The sequence below is a fragment of the Octodon degus genome, unplaced genomic scaffold, assembly GCF_000260255.1.
Source record: "Octodon degus isolate 3935 unplaced genomic scaffold, OctDeg1.0 scaffold00036, whole genome shotgun sequence".
Lineage (NCBI taxonomy): Eukaryota > Metazoa > Chordata > Mammalia > Rodentia > Octodontidae > Octodon > Octodon degus.
The window spans coordinates 7,123,670-7,135,787 of record NW_004524612.1 but is presented as its reverse complement, the minus strand read 5'-3'; positions in this window follow the sequence as shown (position 1 = coordinate 7,135,787).

Below are 12,118 nucleotides of genomic sequence, written 5' to 3'. Positions count from 1 at the left end.
GACTCATAGTGATCTACCTGTTTACAGCCTCTCAAGAGCTGAGGTTACAGGTGCATGCCACCGTGCCCAGTCTCAATTGTCCTCTCAGCACATACCAGGGTTGGGGCTGGCACAGCAGGCCATGTATGATTTTTTTTGTCTTTAGTTTTAGTCAGTGTGATTTTGATACATAATGTGTCTTACTACAGCCTTTCTTTTCACTTTTTTCCTTTCTATTTCATTGAATTTCTTCAACACATGAATTTATGTCTTTTTCTGAATGAAAACAATTTGCTTCTTTAATATTAAAAATGTTGGTTTCTCTTTTCCAATTTTATGTATTTGGTACAGGGTCTCACTATGCAGCTAGGACTCAGTGACCCTCCTGTTTTCAGCCTCCCCAGTGCTGGGATTATAGGCGTGCACCACCAGACCCGGACTTATTCACCACCTCAGTGCACACTGGGGGTAGGGGCCAGTGCAGCACGTGGGACCAGGGATCAAATCCCTGGTCCCTGCGCTTGCCAAAGCAGGCACTTAGTCCACTGAGCTATCTTGCTGGCCCATAAAAATGTTGGTATTTCTGCCTCAATCTATAACTTCTCCCTCTTGAGGTAAAATTACACATATATCAGACCTTTTGATTTTTGTCCCATCTCTAATGTTCTGTTCTTTGTTCTCTATTTTTCATTCCTTTATTTCATTTTTTTTTGTTTTCTATCCTGGCAGTCTTCTTCCAAACTCACCTAATAAGTAATATATTTGACATATTGTGTTTTGCTATGGTAGATTGTCTATTTGATTTATGTTCTATGTTCCTTTTAGTTTCTCAAAGAATTTCCTATTTCATCCATTCTGTCTCCCATTTTGTCTATTTGTAAAATACATTAATCTTAATTACTTTGAAAACCATAGCTGCTAATTGCAACGTGTAGATTATTTGAGAGTCTGTTTCTATTGAATGTTATACTTTTCACTGCTTTTTTTTATGTCTGGTTAATTTATGATTTAACAGGACAGTTGGTGAAACATCTCAGAAATTTGCATTAGGTTGAGCTAGTCCTGAAGAAAAAAAATGTTTTAAAGTTTAAAAATGGTTAATGAATTGAGATACACTCTAAAATATTACAGAATTTGAGGCAGATGGAGATTCCACCTCTGTGAGGAAACCTATTAAATGTCTTCTTCCAAGATTTAATTACAAATCTATTTGGGGTGTGCATTATCTAAGGTGTAAAGAGTCTTGACTAGTGTCAGAACTAGTCTTGGTTGCTCTGTCTCTGTCTCTGTCTCTCTCTGTCTCTGTCTCTGCCTCTGTCTTTCTCTGTCTCTCTGTCTCTCTCTGTGTCTCTGTCTCTGTCTCTCTGTCTCTCTCTGTCTCTCTGTCTCTCTCTCCCTCCTCTCTTTTTTTCTCTCAGGAAGACCAGCCCTGTCTATGTGTGCATATTGACTTTATCCATGTTAATGTTAATGTCAGACAGAGTAGTTTATGCCTAGTTGGAAACCCTGTCAATGGAATGAGGACCTTTAAATGTGAGGTTCTGAGGCATTCCCTAGCTAGCAACTGGTCTAGCAAAGACAGTTCAGGCCATCTGGCATATTCACTTTAGAATGTATGAAGGAAGAACAGCTTCATAGTAATAAAGTGAATCTGTTGGATTTTATTGCATCCAAATATCACACAACTTAGGTTTGAAAATAACAGCCTTTCATTTCACTCATCATTTTAGAAACCATCAATTTTGGCTCAGCTGAAAAGCTCTTTTTGTCACAGCAGGCCTCACTCCTTAGTCTACCATCATCTTCTGGGCTGTCTGGGGGCTGAGCCGCAGCACGGCTTCGGCAGAATGCCTTGCCTTAGTCCCTCTGTCCTTTGCAGCAGGCCAGCCTGAGATTGTTCACATGCTGGGTGGGAAGGTCTGACAGTGCCTGAGGCCTAACTTGGAACTATTGCATTTTCTTTTCTACTGCATTGCATGAGCCAAAGCAAGTCACAAAACAAGTTCACAGTTAAGAAGAGGGAAAATGAACTTCTTTCACTAGTGTAAATACAAGGAAGTATGAACAATCACAGCTATTTTTAGTAACCTAATACATAGCAAGAAGGGTTTTCTGAAATTTTGGGGTTACAAAAAGTGTGGTGTCATGGGAGATGGCTCAGTAGAATAAGCACTTGCCTGGCAAGCACAAGGGTCTGAGTTCAATACCTGGTCCAGCCCAAAAAAAACCCACAAAAGTGTGGAGTCTAATATAACTTACACTGTAAAGACTTTGGTTGTCAGAAAAGAAAAGAAAAGAAAAAAGAAAAGAAAAGAAAAGAAAAGAAAAGAAAAGAAAAGAAAGACACATTTAAGAACTTGAGCCCAGGGGCTGGGGAGATGGTTTATTAGAATAAGTGCTTCCCTGGTAAGCATAAAAGCCTGAGTTCAATCCCTGGTTCTGCCCAATACAGTGGGTTATACCTGTAATCACAGCTACTCAGAAAGCTGGGGACCGAGGATCACACGCTTAAGACCAACAAGGAGGAACATAGTAACGTCTTGTCTCAAACAAAATTAAATTTTAAAATGTTCTGAGGTGTAACTCACCTCTAGAGTATGTGCCTAAGAGGGTGCTGGGTTTAACCATACTCACAATAAAGAAGCGAGACCTAATTACAAAAACATGAACGAAAATGCCCAAGAGCTTGCTTGCCTTCTTTCCTGCACATACTTCTTTCCTGATGCCATGCTTCTCATTTAAACCTTCCAGGAAAGACAATCCAGAGCCTGGGAAATCCATGGACTTCATCATCAGACAGACCTGAGTCCCTGGCTGTAAACCAAAGGAAAATCTACAGGAGCTCCCTGACACTCATAACACGAAATTAAGATAATCAATACCTCCCTCTAATAACTGCTGTGAGAATTCATAGCAGTAATACTATAATGCTTGGCATACAATCATCTCTGAAACAAGGAAATATGACCATTATTTACCACTGGTCTAGTTTTTCCCTCTGCTATGAAAACAGCATTGATTCCCTCAATGTGTAAAGCTGGATCTCTCCCTTGAATATCTCTGAGACACAGCAATGTATAATCAAAGGACCTAGAATAGTTTTATTCCTGATCCTCTAGGGTATGATTCCTCTAGAGTATGTGCCTATCAAGGTGATGGGTTTAATCATACACACAATAAAGTTTTCTCAAAGGTGAGAAAATGGGAGCTGGTTTGAAAGGGCTTCTTCACTATCTCACAGTTCAATTAGGACTCAAATTTCCAAATGATGGATTTCCTCTAGTTGTCACTTACCATTAGTTTCATATTTTTACCTCTCAGTTAATGTAAACTTGCACTCTCCTGTAGTCTTATAAGCTGTTGAAGTAGGGGTCGGACCTTATTTTCGAGGTGTCTGCCCTGCCCTCAGTGCAGAGACATGAGGCAGGTGTGTGTGAATTGTGATGGGCTGAGTGGGAGTGGGAGAGGAGAAGCACTTAACTATCCACTTTTTCCTGTGAAAGCCAGAAGGGGCACAGTTTGTAGGACAGCTGTCCTCAAGGTCCTCCTGCCATCCCAAAAGTGGTGTACAGCTAGCTACTCTCCAGTATGGTTAGACTGTCAGCCTTGGTGTCCCTCTGCAGCACTCACCTGGATGCAGCCCTTCTTTGGAGAAATGGCAGAAAAACAATCTCTAACGTGGCAAAGACCAGAAAGGGATCTGGGCCCAGCATGAGCATCTTCAATATCTCAAAGCCCCCAGTAAGCTGCAGTTTGTACCACCAGCCTTCCTGAAAATTCATCACCTTCAGCCTTGCATTTTCCACTAAGAGGTGACAGTTGGTCAGTCAAGCAGCCTATATCTTCTGATGTTCTGTGAACCACCACAGTGACAGCTGCAGCCGTCCTAGACACCTCTCATGTGCTATAGAAGAGGGCTGTGCTGACTGCAGTAGGCTTGAGTGTAACAATATGGCTGAATTTGGATCAGTTTGTAGGCTTAATCAGAAGGCTTGAATGTTGACAGGTTTGAGCCATTAGCAGGCTGAATGTGAACCAATCACAGAGTCACTGTAGCGACGTGAAGGCATTTCTCTCCCATATCTTGGGTTTGACCAGGAGGACTCTATCCTGTACAGTGAACCTCTCTTCCACACTGTTCTCCCCCAAACTTAGGGCTGTAACCTATAAACACAAGGAGGATATTAGCCCTATGGAGCTCCAGACACAAGCAATCAGCAAAGAACAGTGACAGACACCATTAAAAGGCAGAGTTGCCCAATGACATTCAGTACAAGTTAGTGTCCAGAAGCAGCCAGCAGATGCTGAGACCTATCATTGGAACGGACAACCAACAGCACTGGACATTAGCTGGTGTCCACCTATGACCTCAGGGGCCAGAGCTGCAACACTAGGACTGTGGTCATTGACACTCCATGCCTAGTGCAGCTAGCAGAGCTTAACTTTACTAATTCATGCTTTCTACCTGAATGAAGCAAAAGAACCCTAAAAACTGACTGCACCAGCAACAAAGACAAAAGACAGATATGTCTCCCAGCTATCCTGAATGTTCAGTATGGCATGAGTTACTTATGAGCTTGGTGGAAATTAAGGTACCAGAGAGTCTTATTTATCTGTCATATTTTCTGGTCTATAAGTTCCTAAACTAGGAAGATATAAGTACAGAATCACAAGCATCAAAAATCATTTCTATTCATTCAAGTTTACAGACATTTATTGGGGTCATGCTATTGGTATGTTATGCAGATATGGTTGTAGATATAAACAGACAAGGCTATAGACACAGACGTAGAGATCTTGGTCAAATGCCTACATTTACTCCCTACCCTTTCTGTCACACTGGCCTTTATGAACTATTCTTCTGCTCAGGTGACAAACTGTCCCAGTTTCACCAGAATTTTATAGTTTTAACACTGGAAGTGTTGTATTCCTGGAAACCCCTGAAAAGAGGCAACCTAGGACCTTCCAGTCACCTTATCCCTTCTTTTCTGCCTTCCTTTTAGGTTTGGCCAATAATGGCCACTTATGGATCAGAGGTTGGAGCTGATGAACATCAGTATATTTGCTTCTGGGTCCTCTCTTTGTCAAATTACCTCTGATTGGACCTCTCCCTATACCAAAGTCACAGTTTTGTTGGATAGTCCTCGAAGAGTTGCCCTTGCTTGGTTCTGCTAGTCAGCACCTACCTGTTCAAGTACAGAAGTGGTAATGAGCCCTCTAAGTTGCTAGAACTGGAACAACAAGATTTCTCCTGTTGGTTTCCTTAAACTTAACCCAGGTCTATGTAAATGTTGTTTCACGTGGTTTGGATCTAGTGGATTTTTTTTTCCTCCACAAGTTTATGCTGTGAAAGTTTACCATTGAGTTCTCAGAGTCACAGTCTTGACCCGCACTGGGGTCTGTAAGAGGTGGCTCAGGGGGAGAATAGCACGCCAGAGGGGGCCACTCTCACAAATGGATCAAAGTCTTTGTTCTAAGACAAGGTTAATTCTCTCCAGTCCGCATTAAGCTGTGTAGCAGTAAATGAGTTCCGAACAGATTGAGTTAGGTCTCTCAGGACTGGGTTTGTCACCACAGGAGTGGATGGCTCGAGTACGGTCAGTCTCCCCTCTGTCTCTCTCACATGCTTTCCCAGACACGCTGCCATCACCACATGGCCTTCACCAAAAGCCAAGCAGAAGATGCCGCCATGATATTGAACTTCGCTACCTCAGACTATGAGCAAAATAAATCTCTTTGCCTTATAAATTATCTGCTGTCAAGCATTTCATTTTAGCAACCACATGTGGCATAACATCCCTCTGTTCTCCTCTCTTCACATGATGAATAATGTCATTCTTTTTTTCCTGAAATATAACTGATCTTAGCCAGAATCCTGAGAACTATCCCCGACAATGACAGATACAAGAAAAGTATAAATTATGATCCCACTTTATAATCAACCAGGAAGGCATCATTTGTACAATGTCATTGAAAACCAAAACTACAACTTGCCTCAGTTTCTTCAGCTGTAAAATGAAGAAAAAGAAGTTAACACATGGTTTTGGGGAGCCTACAAACTAAGAAAAAAACTTTTTTTCAAACCAAGAAAAATATTCTGCCAAGTTTTCTCTTATAAAATCTTATTAATCATCTTCATTACTGATAGGAATTTCACTAGCAATATAAGTAATTTCCAAGGTAGTCCCTGACTCCAACATACAATGATGTAGTAAAGTTCTAGAGGAAATTTGATGTTTAGGCGTAGCCAAAGGGAGAAGTGAGGTTGGCTTACAAGGTCATGAAAGGTGTCCAGGAAAAAACAGATATACTAAACTAACCTTAAAGGTGAGCATTTGGAGCTCAGAAGACTGAGGTCTTCAACCTTAGTTCAGATTATGAATTCAAACAAGACCTGAAGGGAAGCTTGATATGGGGCATAAAAAAGAGACTCTTCTGATTGGTTTGGGATGTAATCTTCAAATTAGATTTTAAGATCCTCTAATGCAATCTGATAATCTTGTGTCTTGCTGGCCTGGGTCAGGCAGAAAAAGCAAGCAATCTAAGGGCCCAAGGTGTCAACATGGTCTCCCTCCTTCCCACAGGATTTATTTTTTCATTTTGTGCAAGGCAAGTTCAGACCAGAACATGGTCAAGATTGGGCCTTGCATGTGCCGGTGGTGCTAGAGAAGACATTGTAGAGTGCCAGGATCTTAGCCAGGTCCATTCTTTTCCCAATTTGGAGAGCCATTACCTGAGAGTAACCCCAACATTGACTGATTTTTCAGGTGAGTATGTTTAGAGTCCCCAGATCTATCATTTAGAAAGAACTTTCTCATCTCTTTCCTAGAAGAAAGTACCCAAAGCCAGGGGGTCCCTTTGATGGAGTTATTTGGTGACCGTTTACACACTTGCACAATGAACAGGTCTCGTAGATGTGGACAGAAATGATCCCACAGAAACACATGATTAGTAGCAGGGAACATGCAGTGTATTTTAAAAAGGCTGCCAGCTAGGGGTGAACCCAGAACTTGCACCATGCCTGCTGTGTGGACAGTGGCCTCCCGGATGGCCTGGCTCCCAGAACACAGTAGGCAGGCCAGCAAGGTGGAGTTATTCCCAGGTGACACTGTTTGAATGTCATTTAAAGTTCACTTTCATTATTTTAATTGTCACTGTAAAAATTTCCCATTCAGGACTGATTATATTCTAAGAGAAATCAGAACTTAAATTCCAATCAATCATAATTGAGTGTGTTGTTGCAAGTGGCACAGAAAGCTGTGTCTCCAATGTGATTAAGACAAGTATTAGTTACTTCTGAAAAGCTGTGTGGAGATTCAGGAGCAAGTGGCATTAATTCTGAATAATTTACACGGCCAAAGCTATCAGGAGAGGAATAGAAATGCTTCCGAGGTGCTTCTGCATGGCCAGAGAAGGGTGCGGCTGCTGCTTTGATTGGATAGGAACCAGTAAAAACGTGTCAGCCACAATCTGTTTTCATGGAGACCTGGCGGCATCTGGTCCTGGTTTTCATGGTGACTAGTTGAATTTAGGGGATACTTTACTTCCATGAGTTTCAATTTTTCCCTCTGTAATTTCTACTGTGGAAATTTCAGAATAATTTATGATCTAAATAAGGTTACACAAAAAGCATCATGTAAATCGTAAAGTGCTAAGTGCTAACTTAATTGACAGCAGATGAAAGCTTCACACAGGATAGTCCTAAGTCCATGGGTACCCAGGCCAAGCACCGTCATCATAGGAAGAGGATGGCATTGACGTGGCCCTGGAGTGAGCAGGTCCAACACATCAGGTCACAGAGAGACCATCAGGTACCAGAGTCAAAGCCCACAGTGCCCTTCTTCCGCACCCCTTTTGAGATCAACTTCCACACACAGACTCTAGCTTGAAGACCCATTTTTTCTGGGCCACATGCACCCTGGTTCCTGTCATTGCATACCCTCAGGGACAGTCTCTGAACAGGCCCACAGCTCAGTCCTTTGAATAGAGAGGAAATTCGGCTCATAGGCTTTGGAGTTAGACAGGTCCATTTGTCACATTTCTTAATGTCTGAGGCCCAATATCCAGATTTGGAAAACAGGAATTACAGCAATCTCATGGGGCTGCAGAAGCAGGAACACAGTAGCTGAAAAATTGAAGCTCGCACATATGGTAGCAATCATTGTAGCCTTCCACCCAGCAGTACAACCGGAGGAGTTACCCAAGGATTTCAAAGTGTGGGGCAGAGACTAAAGCTTCCTTCAGGGCTTCTGGCTGGTGAAGTGGCCACTGGCCTGCAGGTGCTGGGCCTGACTTCTAGATGTGCTTGGAGAAGATGATGCCCTGTACATGGTACCCACTTGCTCTTAGTATCATACTAGTGCTGCTGTCCTCAGGGTAGGAAGCAGGAGAAGCAAAGGGAGTTGGATCTTTTCTGCCTAGGACTGCTTGGTTTTGAAACCTTCCCAGAAAGTGAAGGACCCCTCTTTTTTACTCTTACCCCATGCAAACCAATTTTCCTGGAAAGGGAAGACAGGGGAATTGGCAGGAACCTAATAAAGGTCTCTGAAAACAATGTTTCTCCATTTGAAAAATAAACCATGTCTTTAAATGCATTAACTCTGTGGGGAAATAAATGTAATAAACCAAATTCAATCCCTGCCAACATTTGTTTTCTTATCTATGTGAAATCAATATACTTGTTGCAATTATGTCTTTCAATAAATCCTCCCAAAGTCTTATTTTCTCATAAGATTTCCTGCCGCACTCAGATTCATTGCATTCATTTTCCATCTAGAGAAATTGTTTCTTGCATTTTCAAACCATTCGGTTTCCTTGAAGGATGCTGTGACCCGCCCTTAGCTGCTGCTTCCCTTCTACAAGAGCCGTTTAGGCGACAATTACTTTAATTGGATTGTGGTGCCCGACTGGGATTTGCATGGATGGAAACAGTCCTCCTTGATACAGGGGTGAATTTTCTGGCTGGCAGTGATCTCTGCCTGCTCCTACCTTTCCCTGGTTTTCCAAGACACCTGGAGGAACTATAGTCCTTTTCTTTCTTGGACGTGAGTGAGCACAGAGCTTTTTTGTTAAGGAATGGACGGCATGGTGCCCATGGGTTCTTCAAATGGGAATCTTTGTTTCTCAGTGGTTGTGTGTACTTTCTTGGGTCCCTGACAGTTCAGAGATGGATCAGGGCACACTAGAGCCAAAAGAATCTCAGCAAAATCCAGTGTATCCCTGAGCCCAACCCCTGAGTGCAGGCATCCAAGGAGTAAGGTGTGGCAGCCCTTCCCTTGATGCCAGCATCCCCTGGAGCAGCACTGAGAAGCTGCTCTCCTTTCTCTCATTACTGAGAGATTAAAAAATGTGTTCAGAGAGGTAAGTGACTTGACCCAGGCCATCACCGCTGGACTTGGGTTTGTGGCTGTGGATGCAGTATTGTGAAGGGTGTTGACCCTGGTCTCTGTTTAGCTAGATTAGTCTCTCTTTCCTACTGGCCCAAGTCAGTGTGCAGGATGTGACAAGTATCTTGAGGATGTGCTTGGTGGCATGAAGGAATGCCTGGAGGACTGAGCAGCACCACTTCCGGTGGTGGTCTGGTAGAGGTCCGAAGAGTATCTGGCCACACAAGTGAGTGGATGCAGGGACCGGGATCCACCCTGTCAGCCAGGGCCCTGGACAGAACAAGAGGGAGACACAGGTCTCCTTTCTCCCTGTCCTGGAGCCAGGACATTCTCCTGTTCATGTCCTTGGATGTCGCAGCTCCAGCATCTTAGCAACTCCAGGACCTACAGCAGTGGCACCCAGGTTCTGACACCTTTGAACACAGACTGAGGCACAATCCCTGCATCCCTGGCTCTCTGGATTGCAGATGGCCTGTTGTGCTGTTGCGCTGAGGATGTCCTGGCCTCATGATGTGAGGCCAATTTCCTCTCTCCATCTCTTCCTCGCCCATGTCCTGTAACCAGTTTGCATCATACATAGCCAATGTGTACATAAATGGATGCGTCTCTCTGGAGAGCTGGGACTCCTCCTTGGGACTCTGCTGCAGTTCTCGCGACTGTTGGTCTCAGATCTGCTGCCCAGCTCTTTCTCCAGCTACCTTCAGCACTCCAAATTTCTATTCCTTTCCTCCCAGACCAGCCTCCCCTCCCTCTGGCACCTACACCCCATCTCAGAGAAGGCTCAGCCTCCCACCTGCCCACTGCCCTCCAAGCACCCTGCAAATTGGCTGCTTGTTTCAATGACTCCACTGAGTGATTGTGAAGATGCCGAGGAAGCACTTGAAAGGGTTCTTTCTTACAGAATGCTGTTTGTTGTGACAAGACAGGAAAAGGCCATCAGCCTTGAGAAGGCCTGGCAGTGCAGCACAACTTGACATGCCGAGGAGACAGGAGATGAATGAGCTGCCAGAGACGCTGGAGAGACTGTGGACTTTAACTTATTTATTAAGCTAAATTATTTACATTAAGGAGTCAGCTGCTCTGAGTGATTTATCTCAAGCTCCAAGTCCAAACATCATTTTGAAGAGGAAAGGGTGACCCTAGTAATAAAATAAAGACTTTAAAATAATTAAAAAGAGAAAATTTGGTTAACCCTTCCTTTCAGAACCTTGCTGCTCTGACAAGGCAAGAACATTGGTTCAGTAAAGGCCTCCGGGGTGGAGTGTGTGACACCCTCCATGAAGACATTTCTGAGTCGGACCAGTGGTGCCCCTCCCCCCAACTCCTCTTTACTGATTGGCTGAGCAGATTCCACCTGCCATGGCTGTTACACCACTAGGCTGAAGGGAAGCCAAGGGTGGCTTCCTGAAATGTGACCAGAGGCTGTAGAGTTTTACTGAAATGAAAGGATCTTGATTCAATATTTATAACACCCCAGATAGGATCGCTCCCCCACATAGAAATTTGCTAATTGTCACTAGGAGGAGATTTGCTATTCATCTCTTTTCAATTATTCATCAGCAGAAAAGGCCAGGCATGCACGGAAACCCAAGCATGAGCGAGGGGTGTCATGATGCCCAGAATTGGCTAAAGGTTAAGATGACAGGACACAACCTCCTTCAGGACCCACAAGACCCTCCACATCTACCTCCAGGGCAGGCTGGTTCAGCTGAGAAGAGATGAGACAATGCCTGGGTTTAGATGATGTTTTAGTCCATGCTAACAAGAGCTTGCAGGGCTAGGGTGAGGCTCCTCAAGAAGACTGCACATGCTCTCAATCAGATTAATGAGAATACAGAAATCCACAAGATTGGTCTACGATGGCTGCCCACAGAGTCTCACTCAGAAGAGTACAAAAGATCCATCTGGGTGCTAGAGATCCAAAGGATCCAAGGCCTGGAGCCCATGGCGATGTCCCCCAAGAGTCTGCATCAGGAGGTTGAAGGTTACAAGACACAGGACCAAGGAATCTTCATGGGGAGGGAGGTGGAAAGGCTGGCACTAAAGCTGAAGGATCTGTACCCACACATCCAAGGAGAAGGCAAAAGCTGCAGTTCCTCTGTATAGGGCATCAGAAACTTCCTTGAAGAAAATCAGCCACAAGGAAGCTCGTCCGAGGAAAACCAACTGACATCCTTCCCGCTGACTGTCCTTTTATTCTCTTCCAACATGCCTCCTTAAAGTGGGTCTTCCATGTCCAGAACCATGCTGACTCAATTCAGTCAGACATTCTCCACTCAAGTTAACCATTAATTAATCAGCCACCACAGATGATGTGCTCACCATCAGCCTCCTCATGCCACATGAAATGGTCACGTTGCTATTGCTTCAGTCTTCTTTGCAGGCTGAATGTCTGAAGAAAAGAAAAAGAAGAAATAACATACAAGTCCAAAGTCTTTAATGTCTTCCAGTAGTGAGGAAGGCCTCAGGCCCTAACTCCAGGTTTTGAATCTGGACAGACCAGGTTGGATTTTGGCTCTCCTTAGCAGCTGAATGACCAGAGGCTATCATGACCTCAATTTCCACATCTATATAATGGGGACAACAGTGGCCATCTGCCAGGGCTGTTTTTAGGATGAATGTATAGAACATAGCCCTGATGCTCACCTGTCAATGTAATAGTGAAGATGACTATAATTCATACCAAACTATTCACATTCTTCTCCTTTTGCAGATGTGATGATTTATAAATATTTTGGCTCTACTTAGCATGT